This window comes from Taudactylus pleione, unplaced genomic scaffold, assembly GCF_031769625.1.
Source record: "Taudactylus pleione unplaced genomic scaffold, aTauple2 ptg000317l, whole genome shotgun sequence".
NCBI classification, from domain to species: Eukaryota; Metazoa; Chordata; class Amphibia; order Anura; family Myobatrachidae; genus Taudactylus; species Taudactylus pleione.
The window spans coordinates 4,582,961-4,606,581 of NW_028284718.1; the positions used below are offsets into that span (position 1 = coordinate 4,582,961).

At 32.8% G+C, this 23,621-nt stretch overlaps 9 non-coding genes across 9 annotated transcripts; all 9 read right to left on the reverse strand.

Annotated features, from left to right (window-relative positions):
- Window positions 1-155: 155 nt before the first annotated feature.
- Window positions 156-227, reverse strand: TRNAP-AGG (transfer RNA proline (anticodon AGG)). The gene has a single exon. It is a non-coding gene; the product is annotated as a tRNA-Pro (tRNA).
- A 1,217-nt stretch (window positions 228-1,444) lies between these two features.
- Window positions 1,445-1,516, reverse strand: TRNAP-AGG (transfer RNA proline (anticodon AGG)). Its single transcript has one exon. It is a non-coding gene; the product is annotated as a tRNA-Pro (tRNA).
- A 1,216-nt stretch (window positions 1,517-2,732) lies between these two features.
- On the reverse strand, window positions 2,733-2,804 carry TRNAP-AGG (transfer RNA proline (anticodon AGG)). The gene has a single exon. It is a non-coding gene; the product is annotated as a tRNA-Pro (tRNA).
- Window positions 2,805-5,310: 2,506 nt separating this feature from the next.
- TRNAP-AGG (transfer RNA proline (anticodon AGG)) lies at window positions 5,311-5,382 on the reverse strand. The gene has a single exon. It is a non-coding gene; the product is annotated as a tRNA-Pro (tRNA).
- Window positions 5,383-7,887: 2,505 nt separating this feature from the next.
- On the reverse strand, window positions 7,888-7,959 carry TRNAP-AGG (transfer RNA proline (anticodon AGG)). Its single transcript has one exon. It is a non-coding gene; the product is annotated as a tRNA-Pro (tRNA).
- A 1,217-nt stretch (window positions 7,960-9,176) lies between these two features.
- Window positions 9,177-9,248, reverse strand: TRNAP-AGG (transfer RNA proline (anticodon AGG)). The gene has a single exon. It is a non-coding gene; the product is annotated as a tRNA-Pro (tRNA).
- Window positions 9,249-13,041: 3,793 nt separating this feature from the next.
- TRNAP-AGG (transfer RNA proline (anticodon AGG)) lies at window positions 13,042-13,113 on the reverse strand. The gene has a single exon. It is a non-coding gene; the product is annotated as a tRNA-Pro (tRNA).
- A 3,795-nt stretch (window positions 13,114-16,908) lies between these two features.
- On the reverse strand, window positions 16,909-16,980 carry TRNAP-AGG (transfer RNA proline (anticodon AGG)). The gene has a single exon. It is a non-coding gene; the product is annotated as a tRNA-Pro (tRNA).
- A 3,793-nt stretch (window positions 16,981-20,773) lies between these two features.
- Window positions 20,774-20,845, reverse strand: TRNAP-AGG (transfer RNA proline (anticodon AGG)). The gene has a single exon. It is a non-coding gene; the product is annotated as a tRNA-Pro (tRNA).
- Window positions 20,846-23,621: the final 2,776 nt, after the last annotated feature.

A 23,621-nucleotide genomic window follows, 5' to 3' on the forward strand; every position in this document is an offset into this window, starting at 1 on the left:
AATTATAGCAGTTTGACAAAAAACAAAATTCAATTGTGCAAATTAGTAAATACAATCTATTTTGAGAGTTTTGAAAAAACAACATTCAGTTGAAATTCACTCAGGAAATTGACTACAATAAGATAATAGAACCATTTCAAAGAATCAGAAAATTTGGGCTCATCCGGGATTTGAACCCGGGACCTCTCGCACCCTAAGCGAGAATCATACCCCTAGACCAACAAGCCACCTACCTGAAGTTTTTTCTTTTGATTTTTCAATTGATTTTTAGAAAATAGCTTTTTGTTTTTAAAACACCATATACATTTATGTAAAAATGAATTTGTAGAATAAAAAAAATATTTCCTTATGGTCCAGTAGATAGTTTTCTAAGGTATGCATATAGGAAAAGTGCAGGGACAAGATTTGTGAGTGCCTACAGAGTTTGGACTTCTCTCATGGACGAAGCTAAAGACTTGTCATATGCAATGTACAAATCATGCTTCCAGACACAGAAGAAAGGCAAAAGAAAACCTTGCAATTTAATTTTTGAACTTTTTGTGTTTCAAAGTGAGACTATTCTTTTAAAACATTCAAAGCTATCTAGACAGAAGGGAACCTGCAGTTTTCCTGATATACCACAATACGGTTGAAATTTTAATAAGTATGCTCTTATTTGTAGTACAACTAAAATGTTTTCGTAAGATTCTATTGATAGTTTTCTATGTGTGCTTATTTGGAAAGTGCAGTGACAAGATATAAAAATGGCGACAGAGTTTGGACTTGTCTGATCGATAAAACCCAAGACTTGTAAAAAACTATGTGTAAATCATGCATAAATAGAAGAAAGGCAATAGGAAAATGATGAAGGCAAGATTCATAAGTATGTACAAATTCTATTGGGAGTATGGCAAAAACAAAACTCAGTTGATGCTTTTGACTTAGCCAATTGAGAAAATCAGATATATATAAACCATGAGATGCACCGTAAAAAGAAAGAGAGGGCTCGTCAGGGAATTGAACCAGGGACCTGTCGCGCCCAAAACGAAAATCATAGAATCATCAAGTAAGCATGTTTTATTTGATATCTTAACCAATTTTATGTGAAAATTATATTATTTTAAAGCAGTCACTAATGTGTACAAGAAGGAAATATTAGCATAAATAAAATATTTCCTAATAGTCAATAATTTTCTAAGTATACTTGCTTGAAAATTGCTGTGCAAAGTTTTATGATGCCCAGCAGAGTTTTTCTGATGGATAAAACCCAAGACATGTCACATGCTGTGTGCAGATAAGTACTTACAAATAATTATAGCAGTTTGACAAAAAACAAAATTCAAATGTGCAAATTAGTAAATACAATCTATTTTGAGAGTTTTGAAAAAACAACATTCAGTTGAAATTCACTCAGGAAATTGACTACAATAAGATAATAGAACCATTTCAAAGAATCTGAAAATTTGGGCTCATCCGGGATTTGAACCCGGGACCTCTCGGATCCTAAGCGAGAATCATACCCCTAGACCAACGAGCCACCTACCTGAAGTTTTTTCTTTTGATTTTTCAATTGATTTTTAGAAAATAGCTTTTTGTTTTTAAAACACCATATACATTTATGTAAAAATGAATTTGTAGAATAAAAAAAATATTTCCTTATGGTCCAGTAGATAGTTTTCTAAGGTATGCATATAGGAAAAGTGCAGGGACAAGATTTGTGAGTGCCTACAGAGTTTGAACTTCTCTCATGGACGAAGCTAAAGACTTGTCATATGCAATGTACAAATCATGCTTCCAGACACAGAAGAAAGGCAAAAGAAAACCTTGCAATTTATTTTTGAACTTTTTGTGTTTCAAAGTGAGACTATTCTTTTAAAACATTCAAAGCTATCTAGACAGAAGGGAACCTGCAGTTTTCCTGATATACCACAATACGGTTGAAATTTTAATAAGTATGCTCTTATTTGTAGTACAACTAAAATGTTTTCGTAAGATTCTATTGATAGTTTTCTATGTGTGCTTATTTGGAAAGTGCAGTGACAAGATATAAAAATGGCGACAGAGTTTGGACTTGTCTGATCGATAAAACCCAAGACTTGTAAAAAACTATGTGTAAATCATGCATAAATAGAAGAAAGGCAATAGGAAAATGATGAAGGCAAGATTCATAAGTATGTACAAATTCTATTGGGAGTATGGCAAAAACAAAACTCAGTTGATGCTTTTGACTTAGCCAATTGAGAAAATCAGATATTTATATACCATGAGATGCACCGTAAAAAGAAAGAGAGGGCTCGTCAGGGAATTGAACCAGGGACCTGTCGCGCCCAAAACGAAAATCATAGAATCATCAAGTAAGCATGTTTTATTTGATATCTTAACCAATTTTATGTGAAAATTATATTATTTTAAAGCAGTCACTAATGTGTACAAGGAGGAAATATTAGCATAAATAAAATATTTCCTAATAGTCAATAATTTTCTAAGTATACTTGCTTGAAAATTGCTGTGCAAAGTTTTATGATGCCCAGCAGAGTTTTTCTGATGGATAAAACCCAAGACATGTCACATGCTGTGTGCAGATAAGTACTTACAAATAATTATAGCAGTTTGACAAAAAACAAAATTCAAATGTGCAAATTAGTAAATACAATCTATTTTGAGAGTTTTGAAAAAACAACATTCAGTTGAAATTCACTCAGGAAATTGACTACAATAAGATAATAGAACCATTTCAAAGAATCTGAAAATTTGGGCTCATCCGGGATTTGAACCCGGGACCTCTCGGATCCTAAGCGAGAATCATACCCCTAGACCAACGAGCCACCTACCTGAAGTTTTTTCTTTTGATTTTTCAATTGATTTTTAGAAAATAGCTTTTTGTTTTTAAAACACCATATACATTTATGTAAAAATGAATTTGTAGAATAACAAAAATATTTCCTTATGGTCCAGTAGATAGTTTTCTAAGGTATGCATATAGGAAAAGTGCAGGGACAAGATTTGTGAGTGCCTACAGAGTTTGGACTTCTCTCATGGACGAAGCTAAAGACTTGTCATATGCAATGTACAAATCATGCTTCCAGACACAGAAGAAAGGCAAAAGAAAACCTTGCAATTTAATTTTTGAACTTTTTGTGTTTCAAAGTGAGACTATTCTTTTAAAACATTCAAAGCTATCTAGACAGAAGGGAACCTGCAGTTTTCCTGATATACCACAATACGGTTGAAATTTTAATAAGTATGCTCTTATTTGTAGTACAACTAAAATGTTTTCGTAAGATTCTATTGATAGTTTTCTATGTGTGCTTATTTGGAAAGTGCAGTGACAAGATATAAAAATGGCGACAGAGTTTGGACTTGTCTGATCGATAAAACCCAAGACTTGTAAAAAACTATGTGTAAATCATGCATAAATAGAAGAAAGGCAATAGGAAAATGATGAAGGCAAGATTCATAAGTATGTACAAATTCTATTGGGAGTATGGCAAAAACAAAACTCAGTTGATGCTTTTGACTTAGCCAATTGAGAAAATCAGATATATATAAACCATGAGATGCACCGTAAAAAGAAAGAGAGGGCTCGTCAGGGAATTGAACCAGGGACCTGTCGCGCCCAAAACGAAAATCATAGAATCATCAAGTAAGCATGTTTTATTTGATATCTTAACCAATTTTATGTGAAAATTATATTATTTTAAAGCAGTCACTAATGTGTACAAGGAGGAAATATTAGCATAAATAAAATATTTCCTAATAGTCAATAATTTTCTAAGTATACTTGCTTGAAAATTGCTGTGCAAAGTTTTATGATGCCCAGCAGAGTTTTTCTGATGGATAAAACCCAAGACATGTCACATGCTGTGTGCAGATAAGTACTTACAAATAATTATAGCAGTTTGACAAAAAACAAAATTCAAATGTGCAAATTAGTAAATACAATCTATTTTGAGAGTTTTGAAAAAACAACATTCAGTTGAAATTCACTCAGGAAATTGACTACAATAAGATAATAGAACAATTTCAAAGAATCTGAAAAATTGGGCTCATCCGGGATTTGAACCCGGGACCTATCGGATCCTAAGCGAGAATCATACCCCTAGACCAACGAGCCACCTACCTGAAGTTTTTTCTTTGGATTTTTCAATTGATTTTTAGAAAATAGCTTTTTGTTTTTAAAACACCATATACATTTATGTAAAAATGAATTTGTAGAATAAAAAAAATATTTCCTTATGGTCCAGTAGATAGTTTTCTAAGGTATGCATATAGGAAAAGTGCAGGGACAAGATTTGTGAGTGCCTACAGAGTTTGGACTTCTCTCATGGACGAAGCTAAAGACTTGTCATATGCAATGTACAAATCATGCTTCCAGACACAGAAGAAAGGCAAAAGAAAACCTTGCAATTTAATTTTTGAACTTTTTGTGTTTCAAAGTGAGACTATTCTTTTAAAACATTCAAAGCTATCTAGACAGAAGGGAACCTGCAGTTTTCCTGATATACCACAATACGGTTGAAATTTTAATAAGTATGCTCTTATTTGTAGTACAACTAAAATGTTTTCGTAAGATTCTATTGATAGTTTTCTATGTGTGCTTATTTGGAAAGTGCAGTGACAAGATATAAAAATGGCGACAGAGTTTGGACTTGTCTGATCGATAAAACCCAAGACTTGTAAAAAACTATGTGTAAATCATGCATAAATAGAAGAAAGGCAATAGGAAAATGATGAAGGCAAGATTCATAAGTATGTACAAATTCTATTGGGAGTATGGCAACAACAAAACTCAGTTGATGCTTTTGACTTAGCCAATTGAGAAAATCAGATATATATAAAGCATGAGATGCACCGTAAAAAGAAAGAGAGGGCTCGTCAGGGAATTGAACCAGGGACCTGTCGCGCCCAAAACGAAAATCATAGAATCATCAAGTAAGCATGTTTTATTTGATATCTTAACCAATTTTATGTGAAAATTATATTATTTTAAAGCAGTCACTAATGTGTACAAGGAGGAAATATTAGCATAAATAAAATATTTCCTAATAGTCAATAATTTTCTAAGTATACTTGCTTGAAAATTGCTGTGCAAAGTTTTATGATGCCCAGCAGAGTTTTTCTGATGGATAAAACCCAAGACATGTCACATGCTGTGTGCAGATAAGTACTTACAAATAATTATAGCAGTTTGACAAAAAACAAAATTCAAATGTGCAAATTAGTAAATACAATCTATTTTGAGAGTTTTGAAAAAACAACATTCAGTTGAAATTCACTCAGGAAATTGACTACAATAAGATAATAGAACCATTTCAAAGAATCTGAAAATTTGGGCTCATCCGGGATTTGAACCCGGGACCTCTCGGATCCTAAGCGAGAATCATACCCCTAGACCAACGAGCCACCTACCTGAAGTTTTTTCTTTGGATTTTTCAATTGATTTTTAGAAAATAGCTTTTTGTTTTTAAAACACCATATACATTTATGTAAAAATGAATTTGTAGAATAAAAAAAATATTTCCTTATGGTCCAGTAGATAGTTTTCTAAGGTATGCATATAGGAAAAGTGCAGGGACAAGATTTGTGAGTGCCTACAGAGTTTGGACTTCTCTCATGGACGAAGCTAAAGACTTGTCATATGCAATGTACAAATCATGCTTCCAGACACAGAAGAAAGGCAAAAGAAAACCTTGCAATTTCATTTTTGAACTTTTTGTGTTTCAAAGTGAGACTATTCTTTTAAAACATTCAAAGCTATCTAGACAGAAGGGAACCTGCAGTTTTCCGGATATACCACAATACGGTTGAAATTTTAATAAGTATGCTCTTATTTGTAGTACAACTAAAATGTTTTCGTAAGATTCTATTGATAGTTTTCTATGTGTGCTTATTTGGGAAGTGCAGTGACAAGATATAAAAATGGCGACAGAGTTTGGACTTGTCTGATCGATAAAACCCAAGACTTGTAAAAAACTATGTGTAAATCATGCATAAATAGAAGAAAGGCAATAGGAAAATGATGAAGGCAAGATTCATAAGTATGTACAAATTCTATTGGGAGTATGGCAAAAACAAAACTCAGTTGATGCTTTTGACTTAGCCAATTGAGAAAATCAGATATATATAAACCATGAGATGCACCGTAAAAAGAAAGAGAGGGCTCGTCAGGGAATTGAACCAGGGACCTGTCGCGCCCAAAACGAAAATCATAGAATCATCAAGTAAGCATGTTTTATTTGATATCTTAACCAATTTTATGTGAAAATTATATTATTTTAAAGCAGTCACTAATGTGTACAAGGAGGAAATATTAGCATAAATAAAATATTTCCTAATAGTCAATAATTTTCTAAGTATACTTGCTTGAAAATTGCTGTGCAAAGTTTTATGATGCCCAGCAGAGTTTTTCTGATGGATAAAACCCAAGACATGTCACATGCTGTGTGCAGATAAGTACTTACAAATAATTATAGCAGTTTGACAAAAAACAAAATTCAAATGTGCAAATTAGTAAATACAATCTATTTTGAGAGTTTTGAAAAAACAACATTCAGTTGAAATTCACTCAGGAAATTGACTACAATAAGATAATAGAACCATTACAAAGAATCTGAAAATTTGGGCTCATCCGGGATTTGAACCCGGGACCTATCGGATCCTAAGCGAGAATCATACCCCTAGACCAACGAGCCACCTACCTGAAGTTTTTTCTTTGGATTTTTCAATTGATTTTTAGAAAATAGCTTTTTGTTTTTAAAACACCATATACATTTATGTAAAAATGAATTTGTAGAATAAAAAAAATATTTCCTTATGGTCCAGTAGATAGTTTTCTAAGGTATGCATATAGGAAAAGTGCAGGGACAAGATTTGTGAGTGCCTACAGAGTTTGGACTTCTCTCATGGACGAAGCTAAAGACTTGTCATATGCAATGTACAAATCATGCTTCCAGACACAGAAGAAAGGCAAAAGAAACCTTGCAATTTCATTTTTGAACTTTTTGTGTTTCAAAGTGAGACTATTCTTTTAAAACATTCAAAGCTATCTAGACAGAAGGGAACCTGCAGTTTTCCGGATATACCACAATACGGTTGAAATTTTAATAAGTATGCTCTTATTTGTAGTACAACTAAAATGTTTTCGTAAGATTCTATTGATAGTTTTCTATGTGTGCTTATTTGGGAAGTGCAGTGACAAGATATAAAAATGGCGACAGAGTTTGGACTTGTCTGATCGATAAAACCCAAGACTTGTAAAAAACTATGTGTAAATCATGCATAAATAGAAGAAAGGCAATAGGAAAATGATGAAGGCAAGATTCATAAGTATGTACAAATTCTATTGGGAGTATGGCAAAAACAAAACTCAGTTGATGCTTTTGACTTAGCCAATTGAGAAAATCAGATATATATAAACCATGAGATGCACCGTAAAAAGAAAGAGAGGGCTCGTCAGGGAATTGAACCAGGGACCTGTCGCGCCCAAAACGAAAATCATAGAATCATCAAGTAAGCATGTTTTATTTGATATCTTAACCAATTTTATGTGAAAATTATATTATTTTAAAGCAGTCACTAATGTGTACAAGGAGGAAATATTAGCATAAATAAAATATTTCCTAATAGTCAATAATTTTCTAAGTATACTTGCTTGAAAATTGCTGTGCAAAGTTTTATGATGCCCAGCAGAGTTTTTCTGATGGATAAAACCCAAGACATGTCACATGCTGTGTGCAGATAAGTACTTACAAATAATTATAGCAGTTTGACAAAAAACAAAATTCAAATGTGCAAATTAGTAAATACAATCTATTTTGAGAGTTTTGAAAAAACAACATTCAGTTGAAATTCACTCAGGAAATTGACTACAATAAGATAATAGAACCATTACAAAGAATCTGAAAATTGGGGCTCATCCGGGATTTGAACCCGGGACCTCTCGCACCCTAAGCGAGAATCATACCCCTAGACCAATGAGCCACTTACCTGAAGTTTTTTCTTTGGATTTTTCAATTGATTTTTAGAAAATAGCTTTTTGTTTTTAAAACACCATATACATTTATGTAAAAATGAATTTGTAGAATAAAAAAAATATTTCCTTATGGTCCAGTAGATAGTTTTCTAAGGTATGCATATAGGAAAAGTGCAGGGACAAGATTTGTGAGTGCCTACAGAGTTTGGACTTCTCTCATGGACGAAGCTAAAGACTTGTCATATGCAATGTACAAATCATGCTTCCAGACACAGAAGAAAGGCAAAAGAAAACCTTGCAATTTAATTTTTGAACTTTTTGTGTTTCAAAGTGAGACTATTCTTTTAAAACATTCAAAGCTATCTAGACAGAAGGGAACCTGCAGTTTTCCTGATATACCACAATACGGTTGAAATTTTAATAAGTATGCTCTTATTTGTAGTACAACTAAAATGTTTTCGTAAGATTCTATTGATAGTTTTCTATGTGTGCTTATTTGGAAAGTGCAGTGACAAGATATAAAAATGGCGACAGAGTTTGGACTTGTCTGATCGATAAAACCCAAGACTTGTAAAAAACTATGTGTAAATCATGCATAAATAGAAGAAAGGCAATAGGAAAATGATGAAGGCAAGATTCATAAGTATGTACAAATTCTATTGGGAGTATGGCAAAAACAAAACTCAGTTGATGCTTTTGACTTAGCCAATTGAGAAAATCAGATATATATAAAGCATGAGATGCACCGTAAAAAGAAAGAGAGGGCTCGTCAGGGAATTGAACCAGGGACCTGTCGCGCCCAAAACGAAAATCATAGAATCATCAAGTAAGCATGTTTTATTTGATATCTTAACCAATTTTATGTGAAAATTATATTATTTTAAAGCAGTCACTAATGTGTACAAGGAGGAAATATTAGCATAAATAAAATATTTCCTAATAGTCAATAATTTTCTAAGTATACTTGCTTGAAAATTGCTGTGCAAAGTTTTATGATGCCCAGCAGAGTTTTTCTGATGGATAAAACCCAAGACATGTCACATGCTGTGTGCAGATAAGTACTTACAAATAATTATAGCAGTTTGACAAAAAACAAAATTCAAATGTGCAAATTAGTAAATACAATCTATTTTGAGAGTTTTGAAAAAACAACATTCAGTTGAAATTCACTCAGGAAATTGACTACAATAAGATAATAGAACCATTTCAAAGAATCTGAAAATTTGGGCTCATCCGGGATTTGAACCCGGGACCTCTCGGATCCTAAGCGAGAATCATACCCCTAGACCAACGAGCCACCTACCTGAAGTTTTTTCTTTGGATTTTTCAATTGATTTTTAGAAAATAGCTTTTTGTTTTTAAAACACCATATACATTTATGTAAAAATGAATTTGTAGAATAAAAAAAATATTTCCTTATGGTCCAGTAGATAGTTTTCTAAGGTATGCATATAGGAAAAGTGCAGGGACAAGATTTGTGAGTGCCTACAGAGTTTGGACTTCTCTCATGGACGAAGCTAAAGACTTGTCATATGCAATGTACAAATCATGCTTCCAGACACAGAAGAAAGGCAAAAGAAAACCTTGCAATTTCATTTTTGAACTTTTTGTGTTTCAAAGTGAGACTATTCTTTTAAAACATTCAAAGCTATCTAGACAGAAGGGAACCTGCAGTTTTCCGGATATACCACAATACGGTTGAAATTTTAATAAGTATGCTCTTATTTGTAGTACAACTAAAATGTTTTCGTAAGATTCTATTGATAGTTTTCTATGTGTGCTTATTTGGGAAGTGCAGTGACAAGATATAAAAATGGCGACAGAGTTTGGACTTGTCTGATCGATAAAACCCAAGACTTGTAAAAAACTATGTGTAAATCATGCATAAATAGAAGAAAGGCAATAGGAAAATGATGAAGGCAAGATTCATAAGTATGTACAAATTCTATTGGGAGTATGGCAAAAACAAAACTCAGTTGATGCTTTTGACTTAGCCAATTGAGAAAATCAGATATATATAAACCATGAGATGCACCGTAAAAAGAAAGAGAGGGCTCGTCAGGGAATTGAACCAGGGACCTGTCGCGCCCAAAACGAAAATCATAGAATCATCAAGTAAGCATGTTTTATTTGATATCTTAACCAATTTTATGTGAAAATTATATTATTTTAAAGCAGTCACTAATGTGTACAAGGAGGAAATATTAGCATAAATAAAATATTTCCTAATAGTCAATAATTTTCTAAGTATACTTGCTTGAAAATTGCTGTGCAAAGTTTTATGATGCCCAGCAGAGTTTTTCTGATGGATAAAACCCAAGACATGTCACATGCTGTGTGCAGATAAGTACTTACAAATAATTATAGCAGTTTGACAAAAAACAAAATTCAAATGTGCAAATTAGTAAATACAATCTATTTTGAGAGTTTTGAAAAAACAACATTCAGTTGAAATTCACTCAGGAAATTGACTACAATAAGATAATAGAACCATTACAAAGAATCTGAAAATTTGGGCTCATCCGGGATTTGAACCCGGGACCTATCGGATCCTAAGCGAGAATCATAGCCCTAGACCAACGAGCCACCTACCTGAAGTTTTTTCTTTAGATTTTTCAATTGATTTTTAGAAAATAGCTTTTTGTTTTTAAAACACCATATACATTTATGTAAAAATGAATTTGTAGAATAAAAAAAATATTTCCTTATGGTCCAGTAGATAGTTTTCTAAGGTATGCATATAGGAAAAGTGCAGGGACAAGATTTGTGAGTGCCTACAGAGTTTGGACTTCTCTCATGGACGAAGCTAAAGACTTGTCATATGCAATGTACAAATCATGCTTCCAGACACAGAAGAAAGGCAAAAGAAACCTTGCAATTTCATTTTTGAACTTTTTGTGTTTCAAAGTGAGACTATTCTTTTAAAACATTCAAAGCTATCTAGACAGAAGGGAACCTGCAGTTTTCCGGATATACCACAATACGGTTGAAATTTTAATAAGTATGCTCTTATTTGTAGTACAACTAAAATGTTTTCGTAAGATTCTATTGATAGTTTTCTATGTGTGCTTATTTGGGAAGTGCAGTGACAAGATATAAAAATGGCGACAGAGTTTGGACTTGTCTGATCGATAAAACCCAAGACTTGTAAAAAACTATGTGTAAATCATGCATAAATAGAAGAAAGGCAATAGGAAAATGATGAAGGCAAGATTCATAAGTATGTACAAATTCTATTGGGAGTATGGCAAAAACAAAACTCAGTTGATGCTTTTGACTTAGCCAATTGAGAAAATCAGATATATATAAACCATGAGATGCACCGTAAAAAGAAAGAGAGGGCTCGTCAGGGAATTGATCCAGGGACCTGTCGCGCCCAAAACGAAAATCATAGAATCATCAAGTAAGCATGTTTTATTTGATATCTTAACCAATTTTATGTGAAAATTATATTATTTTAAAGCAGTCACTAATGTGTACAAGGAGGAAATATTAGCATAAATAAAATATTTCCTAATAGTCAATAATTTTCTAAGTATACTTGCTTGAAAATTGCTGTGCAAAGTTTTATGATGCCCAGCAGAGTTTTTCTGATGGATAAAACCCAAGACATGTCACATGCTGTGTGCAGATAAGTACTTACAAATAATTATAGCAGTTTGACAAAAAACAAAATTCAAATGTGCAAATTAGTAAATACAATCTATTTTGAGAGTTTTGAAAAAACAACATTCAGTTGAAATTCACTCAGGAAATTGACTACAATAAGATAATAGAACCATTACAAAGAATCTGAAAATTTGGGCTCATCCGGGATTTGAACCCGGGACCTATCGGATCCTAAGCGAGAATCATAGCCCTAGACCAACGAGCCACCTACCTGAAGTTTTTTCTTTGGATTTTTCAATTGATTTTTAGAAAATAGCTTTTTGTTTTTAAAACACCATATACATTTATGTAAAAATGAATTTGTAGAATAAAAAAAATATTTCCTTATGGTCCAGTAGATAGTTTTCTAAGGTATGCATATAGGAAAAGTGCAGGGACAAGATTTGTGAGTGCCTACAGAGTTTGGACTTCTCTCATGGACGAAGCTAAAGACTTGTCATATGCAATGTACAAATCATGCTTCCAGACACAGAAGAAAGGCAAAAGAAACCTTGCAATTTCATTTTTGAACTTTTTGTGTTTCAAAGTGAGACTATTCTTTTAAAACATTCAAAGCTATCTAGACAGAAGGGAACCTGCAGTTTTCCGTATATACCACAATACGGTTGAAATTTTAATAAGTATGCTCTTATTTGTAGTACAACTAAAATGTTTTCGTAAGATTCTATTGATAGTTTTCTATGTGTGCTTATTTGGGAAGTGCAGTGACAAGATATAAAAATGGCGACAGAGTTTGGACTTGTCTGATCGATAAAACCCAAGACTTGTAAAAAACTATGTGTAAATCATGCATAAATAGAAGAAAGGCAATAGGAAAATGATGAAGGCAAGATTCATAAGTATGTACAAATTCTATTGGGAGTATGGCAAAAACAAAACTCAGTTGATGCTTTTGACTTAGCCAATTGAGAAAATCAGATATATATAAACCATGAGATGCACCGTAAAAAGAAAGAGAGGGCTCGTCAGGGAATTGAACCAGGGACCTGTCGCGCCCAAAACGAAAATCATAGAATCATCAAGTAAGCATGTTTTATTTGATATCTTAACCAATTTTATGTGAAAATTATATTATTTTAAAGCAGTCACTAATGTGTACAAGGAGGAAATATTAGCATAAATAAAATATTTCCTAATAGTCAATAATTTTCTAAGTATACTTGCTTGAAAATTGCTGTGCAAAGTTTTATGATGCCCAGCAGAGTTTTTCTGATGGATAAAACCCAAGACATGTCACATGCTGTGTGCAGATAAGTACTTACAAATAATTATAGCAGTTTGACAAAAAACAAAATTCAAATGTGCAAATTAGTAAATACAATCTATTTTGAGAGTTTTGAAAAAACAACATTCAGTTGAAATTCACTCAGGAAATTGACTACAATAAGATAATAGAACCATTACAAAGAATCTGAAAATTGGGGCTCATCCGGGATTTGAACCCGGGAGCTCTCGCACCCTAAGCGAGAATCATACCCCTAGACCAATGAGCCACTTACCTGAAGTTTTTTCTTTGGATTTTTCAATTGATTTTTAGAAAATAGCTTTTTGTTTTTAAAACACCATATACATTTATGTAAAAATGAATTTGTAGAATAAAAAAAATATTTCCTTATGGTCCAGTAGATAGTTTTCTAAGGTATGCATATAGGAAAAGTGCAGGGGCAAGATTTGTGAGTGCCTACAGAGTTTGGACTTCTCTCATGGACGAAGCTAAAGACTTGACATATGCAATGTACAAATCATGCTTCCAGACACAGAAGAAAGGCAAAAGAAAACCTTGCAATTTCATTTTTGAACTTTTTGTGTTTCAAAGTGTGACTATTCTTTTAAAACATTCAAAGCTATCTAGACAGAAGGGAACCTGCAGTATTCCTGATATACCACAATACGGTTGAAATTTTAATAAGTATGCTCTTATTTGTAGTACAACTAATATGTTTTCGTAAGATTTTATTGATAGTTTTCTATGTGTGCTTATTTGGAAAGTGCAGTGACAAGATATAAAAATGGCGACAGAGTTTGGACTTGTCTGATCGATAAAACCCAAGACTTGTAAAAAACTATGTGTAAATCATGCATAAATAGAAGAAAGGCAATAGGAAAATGATGAAGGCAAGATTCATAAGTATGTACAAATTCTATTGGGAGTATGGCAAAAACAAAACTCAGTTGATGCTATTAACTTAGCCAATTGTGAAAATCAGATATATATAAACCATGAGATGCACCGTAAAAAGAAAGAGAGGGCTCGTCAGGGAATTGAACCAGGGACCTGTCGCGCCCAAAACGAAAATCATAGAATCATCAAGTAAGCATGTTTTATTTGATATCTTAACCAATTTTATGTGAAAATTATATTATTTTAAAGCAGTCACTAATGTGTACAAGGAGGAAATATTAGCATAAATAAAATATTTCCTAATAGTCAATAATTTTCTAAGAATACTTGCTTGAAAATTGCTGTGCAAAGTTTTATGATGCCCAGCAGAGTTTTTCTCATGGATAAAACCCAAGACATGTCACATGCTGTGTGCAGATAAGTACTTACAAATAATTATAGCAGTTTGACAAAAAACAAAATTCAATTGTGCAAATTAGTAAATACAATCTATTTTGAGAGTTTTGAAAAAACAACATTCAGTTGAAATTCACTCAGGAAATTGACTACAATAAGATAATAGAACCATTTCAAAGAATCTGAAAATTTGGGCTTGTCCGGGATTTGAACCCAGGACCTCTCGCACCCTAAGCGAAAATCTTACCCCTAGACCAACGAGCCACCTACCTAAAGATTTTTCTTTGGATTTTTCAATTGATTTTTTGAAAATAGCTTTTTGTTTTTAAAACACCATATACATTTATGTAAAAATGAATGTGTAGAATAAATAAAATATTTCCTTATGGTCCAGTAGATAGTTTTCTAAGGTATGCATATAGGAAAAGTGCAGGGACAAGATTTGTGAGTGCCTACAGAGTTTGGGCTTCTCTCATGGACGAAGCTAAAGACTTGTCATTTGCAATGTACAAATCATGCTTCCAGACACAGAAGAAAGGCAAAAGAAATCCTTGCAATTTAATTTTTGAACTTTTTGTGTTTCAAAGTGAGACTATTCTTTTAAAACATTCAAAGCTATCTAGACAGAAGTGAACCTGCAGTTTTCCTGATATACCACAATACGGTTGAAATTTTAATAAGTATGCTCTTATTTGTAGTACAACTAAAATGTTTTCGTAAGATTCTATTGATAGTTTTCTATGTGTGCTTATTTGGAAAGTGCAGTGACAAGATATAAAAATGGCGACAGAGTTTGGACTTGTCTGATCGATAAAACCCAAGACTTGTAAAAAGCTATGTGTAAATCATGCATAAATAGAAGAAAGGCAATAGGAAAATGATGAAGGCAAGATTCATAAGTATGTACAAATTCTATTGGGAGTATGGCAAAAACAAAACTCAGTTGATGCTATTGACTTAGCCAATTGAGAAAATCAGATATATATAAACCATGAGATGCACCGTAAAAAGAAAGAGAGGGCTCGTCATGGAATTGAACCAGGGACCTGTCGCGCCCAAAACGAAAATCATGGAATCATCAAGTAAGCATGTTTTATTTGATATCTTAACCAATTTTATGTGAAAATTATATTATTTTAAAGCAGTCACTAATGTGTACAAGGAGGAAATATTAGCATAAATAAAATATTTCCTAATAGTCAATAATTTTCTAAGAATACTTGCTTGAAAATTGCTGTGCAAAGTTTTATGATGCCCAGCAGAGTTTTTCTCATGGATAAAACCCAAGACATGTCACATGCTGTGTGCAGATAAGTACTTACAAATAATTATAGCAGTTTGACAAAAAACAAAATTCAATTGTGCAAATTAGTAAATACAATCTATTTTGAGAGTTTTGAAAAAACAACATTCAGTTGAAATTCACTCAGGAAATTGACTACAATAAGATAATAGAACCATTTCAAAGAATCAGAAAATTTGGGCTCATCCGGGATTTGAAGCCGGGACCTCTCACACCCTAAGCGAGAATCATACCCCTAGACCAACAAGCCACCTACCTGAAGTTTTTTCTTTTGATTTTTCAATTGATTTTTAGAAAATAGCTTTTTGTTTTTAAAACACCATATACATTTATGTAAAAATGAATTTGTAGAATAAAAAAAATATTTCCTTATGGTCCAGTAGATAGTTTTCTAAGGTATGCATATAGGAAAAGTGCAGGGACAAGATTTGTGAGTGCCTACAGAGTTTGGACTTCTCTCATGGACGAAGCTAAAGACTTGTCATATGCAATGTACAAATCATGCTTCCAGACACAGAAGAAAGGCAAAAGAAAACCTTGCAATTTAATTTTTGAACTTTTTGTGTTTCAAAGTGAGACTATTCTTTTAAAACATTCAAAGCTATCTAGACAGAAGGGAACCTGCAGTTTTCCTGATATACCACAATACGGTTGAAATTTTAATAAGTATGCTCTTATTTGTAGTACAACTAAAATGTTTTCGTAAGATTCTATTGATAGTTTTCTATGTGTGCTTATTTGGAAAGTGCAGTGACAAGATATAAAAATGGCGACAGAGTTTGGACTTGTCTGATCGATAAAACCCAAGACTTGTAAAAAACTATGTGTAAATCATGCATAAATAGAAGAAAGGCAATAGGAAAATGATGAAGGCAAGATTCATAAGTATGTACAAATTCTATTGGGAGTATGGCAAAAACAAAACTCAGTTGATGCTTTTGACTTAGCCAATTGAGAAAATCAGATATATATAAACCATGAGATGCACCGTAAAAAGAAAGAGAGGGCTCGTCAGGGAATTGAACCAGGGACCTGTCGCGCCCAAAACGAAAATCATAGAATCATCAAGTAAGCATGTTTTATTTGATATCTTAACCAATTTTATGTGAAAATTATATTATTTTAAAGCAGTCACTAATGTGTACAAGGAGGAAATATTAGCATAAATAAAATATTTCCTAATAGTCAATAATTTTCTAAGTATACTTGCTTGAAAATTGCTGTGCAAAGTTTTATGATGCCCAGCAGAGTTTTTCTGATGGATAAAACCCAAGACATGTCACATGCTGTGTGCAGATAAGTACTTACAAATAATTATAGCAGTTTGACAAAAAACAAAATTCAAATGTGCAAATTAGTAAATACAATCTATTTTGAGAGTTTTGAAAAAACAACATTCAGTTGAAATTCACTCAGGAAATTGACTACAATAAGATAATAGAACCATTTCAAAGAATCTGAAAATTAGGGCTCATCCGGGATTTGAACCCGGGACCTCTCGGATCCTAAGCGAGAATCATACCCCTAGACCAACGAGCCACCTACCTGAAGTTTTTTCTTTGGATTTTTCAATTGATTTTTAGAAAATAGCTTTTTGTTTTTAAAACACCATATACATTTATGTAAAAATGAATTTGTAGAATAAAAAAAATATTTCCTTATGGTCCAGTAGATAGTTTTCTAAGGTATGCATATAGGAAAAGTGCAGGGACAAGATTTGTGAGTGCCTACAGAGTTTGGACTTCTCTCATGGACGAAGCTAAAGACTTGTCATATGCAATGTACAAATCATGCTTCCAGACACAGAAGAAAGGCAAAAGAAAACCTTGCAATTTCATTTTTGAACTTTTTGTGTTTCAAAGTGAGACTATTCTTTTAAAACATTCAAAGCTATCTAGACAGAAGGGAACCTGCAGTTTTCCGGATATACCACAATACGGTTGAAATTTTAATAAGTATGCTCTTATTTGTAGTACAACTAAAATGTTTTCGTAAGATTCTATTGATAGTTTTCTATGTGTGCTTATTTGGGAAGTGCAGTGACAAGATATAAAAATGGCGACAGAGTTTGGACTTGTCTGATCGATAAAACCCAAGACTTGTAAAAAACTATGTGTAAATCATGCATAAATAGAAGAAAGGCAATAGGAAAATGATGAAGGCAAGATTCATAAGTATGTACAAATTCTATTGGGAGTATGGCAAAAACAAAACTCAGTTGATGCTTTTGACTTAGCCAATTGAGAAAATCAGATATATATAAACCATGAGATGCACCGTAAAAAGAAAGAGAGGGCTCGTCAGGGAATTGAACCAGGGACCTGTCGCGCCCAAAACGAAAATCATAGAATCATCAAGTAAGCATGTTTTATTTGATATCTTAACCAATTTTATGTGAAAATTATATTATTTTAAAGCAGTCACTAATGTGTACAAGGAGGAAATATTAGCATAAATAAAATATTTCCTAATAGTCAATAATTTTCTAAGTATACTTGCTTGAAAATTGCTGTGCAAAGTTTTATGATGCCCAGCAGAGTTTTTCTGATGGATAAAACCCAAGACATGTCACATGCTGTGTGCAGATAAGTACTTACAAATAATTATAGCAGTTTGACAAAAAACAAAATTCAAATGTGCAAATTAGTAAATACAATCTATTTTGAGAGTTTTGAAAAAACAACATTCAGTTGAAATTCACTCAGGAAATTGACTACAATAAGATAATAGAACCATTACAAAGAATCTGAAAATTTGGGCTCATCCGGGATTTGAACCCGGGACCTATCGGATCCTAAGCGAGAATCATAGCCCTAGACCAACGAGCCACCTACCTGAAGTTTTTTCTTTAGATTTTTCAATTGATTTTTAGAAAATAGCTTTTTGTTTTTAAAACACCATATACATTTATGTAAAAATGAATTTGTAGAATAAAAAAAATATTTCCTTATGGTCCAGTAGATAGTTTTCTAAGGTATGCATATAGGAAAAGTGCAGGGACAAGATTTGTGAGTGCCTACAGAGTTTGGACTTCTCTCATGGACGAAGCTAAAGACTTGTCATATGCAATGTACAAATCATGCTTCCAGACACAGAAGAAAGGCAAAAGAAACCTTGCAATTTCATTTTTGAACTTTTTGTGTTTCAAAGTGAGACTATTCTTTTAAAACATTCAAAGCTATCTAGACAGAAGGGAACCTGCAGTTTTCCGGATATACCACAATACGGTTGAAATTTTAATAAGTATGCTCTTATTTGTAGTACAACTAAAATGTTTTCGTAAGATTCTATTGATAGTTTTCTATGTGTGCTTATTTGGGAAGTGCAGTGACAAGATATAAAAATGGCGACAGAGTTTGGACTTGTCTGATCGATAAAACCCAAGACTTGTAAAAAACTATGTGTAAATCATGCATAAATAGAAGAAAGGCAATAGGAAAATGATGAAGGCAAGATTCATAAGTATGTACAAATTCTATTGGGAGTATGGCAAAAACAAAACTCAGTTGATGCTTTTGACTTAGCCAATTGAGAAAATCAGATATATATAAACCATGAGATGCACCGTAAAAAGAAAGAGAGGGCTCGTCAGGGAATTGATCCAGGGACCTGTCGCGCCCAAAACGAAAATCATAGAATCATCAAGTAAGCATGTTTTATTTGATATCTTAACCAATTTTATGTGAAAATTATATTATTTTAAAGCAGTCACTAATGTGTACAAGAAGGAAATATTAGCATAAATAAAATATTTCCTAATAGTCAATAATTTTCTAAGTATACTTGCTTGAAAATTGCTGTGCAAAGTTTTATGATGCCCAGCAGAGTTTTTCTGATGGATAAAACCCAAGACATGTCACATGCTGTGTGCAGATAAGTACTTACAAATAATTATAGCAGTTTGACAAAAAACAAAATTCAAATGTGCAAATTAGTAAATACAATCTATTTTGAGAGTTTTGAAAAAACAACATTCAGTTGAAATTCACTCAGGAAATTGACTACAATAAGATAATAGAACCATTACAAAGAATCTGAAAATTTGGGCTCATCCGGGATTTGAACCCGGGACCTATCGGATCCTAAGCGAGAATCATAGCCCTAGACCAACGAGCCACCTACCTGAAGTTTTTTCTTTGGATTTTTCAATTGATTTTTAGAAAATAGCTTTTTGTTTTTAAAACACCATATACATTTATGTAAAAATGAATTTGTAGAATAAAAAAAATATTTCCTTATGGTCCAGTAGATAGTTTTCTAAGGTATGCATATAGGAAAAGTGCAGGGACAAGATTTGTGAGTGCCTACAGAGTTTGGACTTCTCTCATGGACGAAGCTAAAGACTTGTCATATGCAATGTACAAATCATGCTTCCAGACACAGAAGAAAGGCAAAAGAAACCTTGCAATTTCATTTTTGAACTTTTTGTGTTTCAAAGTGAGACTATTCTTTTAAAACATTCAAAGCTATCTAGACAGAAGGGAACCTGCAGTTTTCCGTATATACCACAATACGGTTGAAATTTTAATAAGTATGCTCTTATTTGTAGTACAACTAAAATGTTTTCGTAAGATTCTATTGATAGTTTTCTATGTGTGCTTATTTGGGAAGTGCAGTGACAAGATATAAAAATGGCGACAGAGTTTGGACTTGTCTGATCGATAAAACCCAAGACTTGTAAAAAACTATGTGTAAATCATGCATAAATAGAAGAAAGGCAATAGGAAAATGATGAAGGCAAGATTCATAAGTATGTACAAATTCTATTGGGAGTATGGCAAAAACAAAACTCAGTTGATGCTTTTGACTTAGCCAATTGAGAAAATCAGATATATATAAACCATGAGATGCACCGTAAAAAGAAAGAGAGGGCTCGTCAGGGAATTGAACCAGGGACCTGTCGCGCCCAAAACGAAAATCATAGAATCATCAAGTAAGCATGTTTTATTTGATATCTTAACCAATTTTATGTGAAAATTATATTATTTTAAAGCAGTCACTAATGTGTACAAGGAGGAAATATTAGCATAAATAAAATATTTCCTAATAGTCAATAATTTTCTAAGTATACTTGCTTGAAAATTGCTGTGCAAAGTTTTATGATGCCCAGCAGAGTTTTTCTGATGGATAAAACCCAAGACATGTCACATGCTGTGTGCAGATAAGTACTTACAAATAATTATAGCAGTTTGACAAAAAACAAAATTCAAATGTGCAAATTAGTAAATACAATCTATTTTGAGAGTTTTGAAAAAACAACATTCAGTTGAAATTCACTCAGGAAATTGACTACAATAAGATAATAGAACCATTACAAAGAATCTGAAAATTGGGGCTCATCCGGGATTTGAACCCGGGAGCTCTCGCACCCTAAGCGAGAATCATACCCCTAGACCAATGAGCCACTTACCTGAAGTTTTTTCTTTGGATTTTTCAATTGATTTTTAGAAAATAGCTTTTTGTTTTTAAAACACCATATACATTTATGTAAAAATGAATTTGTAGAATAAAAAAAATATTTCCTTATGGTCCAGTAGATAGTTTTCTAAGGTATGCATATAGGAAAAGTGCAGGGGCAAGATTTGTGAGTGCCTACAGAGTTTGGACTTCTCTCATGGACGAAGCTAAAGACTTGACATATGCAATGTACAAATCATGCTTCCAGACACAGAAGAAAGGCAAAAGAAAACCTTGCAATTTCATTTTTGAACTTTTTGTGTTTCAAAGTGTGACTATTCTTTTAAAACATTCAAAGCTATCTAGACAGAAGGGAACCTGCAGTATTCCTGATATACCACAATACGGTTGAAATTTTAATAAGTATGCTCTTATTTGTAGTACAACTAATATGTTTTCGTAAGATTTTATTGATAGTTTTCTATGTGTGCTTATTTGGAAAGTGCAGTGACAAGATATAAAAATGGCGACAGAGTTTGGACTTGTCTGATCGATAAAACCCAAGACTTGTAAAAAACTATGTGTAAATCATGCATAAATAGAAGAAAGGCAATAGGAAAATGATGAAGGCAAGATTCATAAGTATGTACAAATTCTATTGGGAGTATGGCAAAAACAAAACTCAGTTGATGCTATTAACTTAGCCAATTGTGAAAATCAGATATATATAAACCATGAGATGCACCGTAAAAAGAAAGAGAGGGCTCGTCAGGGAATTGAACCAGGGACCTGTCGCGCCCAAAACGAAAATCATAGAATCATCAAGTAAGCATGTTTTATTTGATATCTTAACCAATTTTATGTGAAAATTATATTATTTTAAAGCAGTCACTAATGTGTACAAGGAGGAAATATTAGCATAAATAAAATATTTCCTAATAGTCAATAATTTTCTAAGAATACTTGCTTGAAAATTGCTGTGCAAAGTTTTATGATGCCCAGCAGAGTTTTTCTCATGGATAAAACCCAAGACATGTCACATGCTGTGTGCAGATAAGTACTTACAAATAATTATAGCAGTTTGACAAAAAACAAAATTCAATTGTGCAAATTAGTAAATACAATCTATTTTGAGAGTTTTGAAAAAACAACATTCAGTTGAAATTCACTCAGGAAATTGACTACAATAAGATAATAGAACCATTTCAAAGAATCTGAAAATTTGGGCTTGTCCGGGATTTGAACCCAGGACCTCTCGCACCCTAAGCGAAAATCTTACCCCTAGACCAACGAGCCACCTACCTAAAGATTTTTCTTTGGATTTTTCAATTGATTTTTTGAAAATAGCTTTTTGTTTTTAAAACACCATATACATTTATGTAAAAATGAATGTGTAGAATAAATAAAATATTTCCTTATGGTCCAGTAGATAGTTTTCTAAGGTATGCATATAGGAAAAGTGCAGGGACAAGATTTGTGAGTGCCTACAGAGTTTGGGCTTCTCTCATGGACGAAGCTAAAGACTTGTCATTTGCAATGTACAAATCATGCTTCCAGACACAGAAGAAAGGCAAAAGAAATCCTTGCAATTTAATTTTTGAACTTTTTGTGTTTCAAAGTGAGACTATTCTTTTAAAACATTCAAAGCTATCTAGACAGAAGGGAACCTGCAGTTTTCCTGATATACCACAATACGGTTGAAATTTTAATAAGTATGCTCTTATTTGTAGTACAACTAAAATGTTTTCGTAAGATTCTATTGATAGTTTTCTATGTGTGCTTATTTGGAAAGTGCAGTGACAAGATATAAAAATGGCGACAGAGTTTGGACTTGTCTGATCGATAAAACCCAAGACTTGTAAAAAGCTATGTGTAAATCATGCATAAATAGAAGAAAGGCAATAGGAAAATGATGAAGGCAAGATTCATAAGTATGTACAAATTCTATTGGGAGTATGGCAAAAACAAAACTCAGTTGATGCTATTGACTTAGCCAATTGAGAAAATCAGATATATATAAACCATGAGATGCACCGTAAAAAGAAAGAGAGGGCTCGTCATGGAATTGAACCAGGGACCTGTCGCGCCCAAAACGAAAATCATGGAATCATCAAGTAAGCATGTTTTATTTGATATCTTAACCAATTTTATGTGAAAATTATATTATTTTAAAGCAGTCACTAATGTGTACAAGGAGGAAATATTAGCATAAATAAAATATTTCCTAATAGTCAATAATTTTCTAAGAATACTTGCTTGAAAATTGCTGTGCAAAGTTTTATGATGCCCAGCAGAGTTTTTCTCATGGATAAAACCCAAGACATGTCACATGCTGTGTGCAGATAAGTACTTACAAATAATTATAGCAGTTTGACAAAAAACAAAATTCAATTGTGCAAATTAGTAAATACAATCTATTTTGAGAGTTTTGAAAAAACAACATTCAGTTGAAATTCACTCAGGAAATTGACTACAATAAGATAATAGAACCATTTCAAAGAATCAGAAAATTTGGGCTCATCCGGGATTTGAAGCCGGGACCTCTCACACCCTAAGCGAGAATCATACCCCTAGACCAACAAGCCACCTACCTGAAGTTTTTTCTTTTGATTTTTCAATTGATTTTTAGAAAATAGCTTTTTGTTTTTAAAACACCATATACATTTATGTAAAAATGAATTTGTAGAATAAAAAAAATATTTCCTTATGGTCCAGTAGATAGTTTTCTAAGGTATGCATATAGGAAAAGTGCAGGGACAAGATTTGTGAGTGCCTACAGAGTT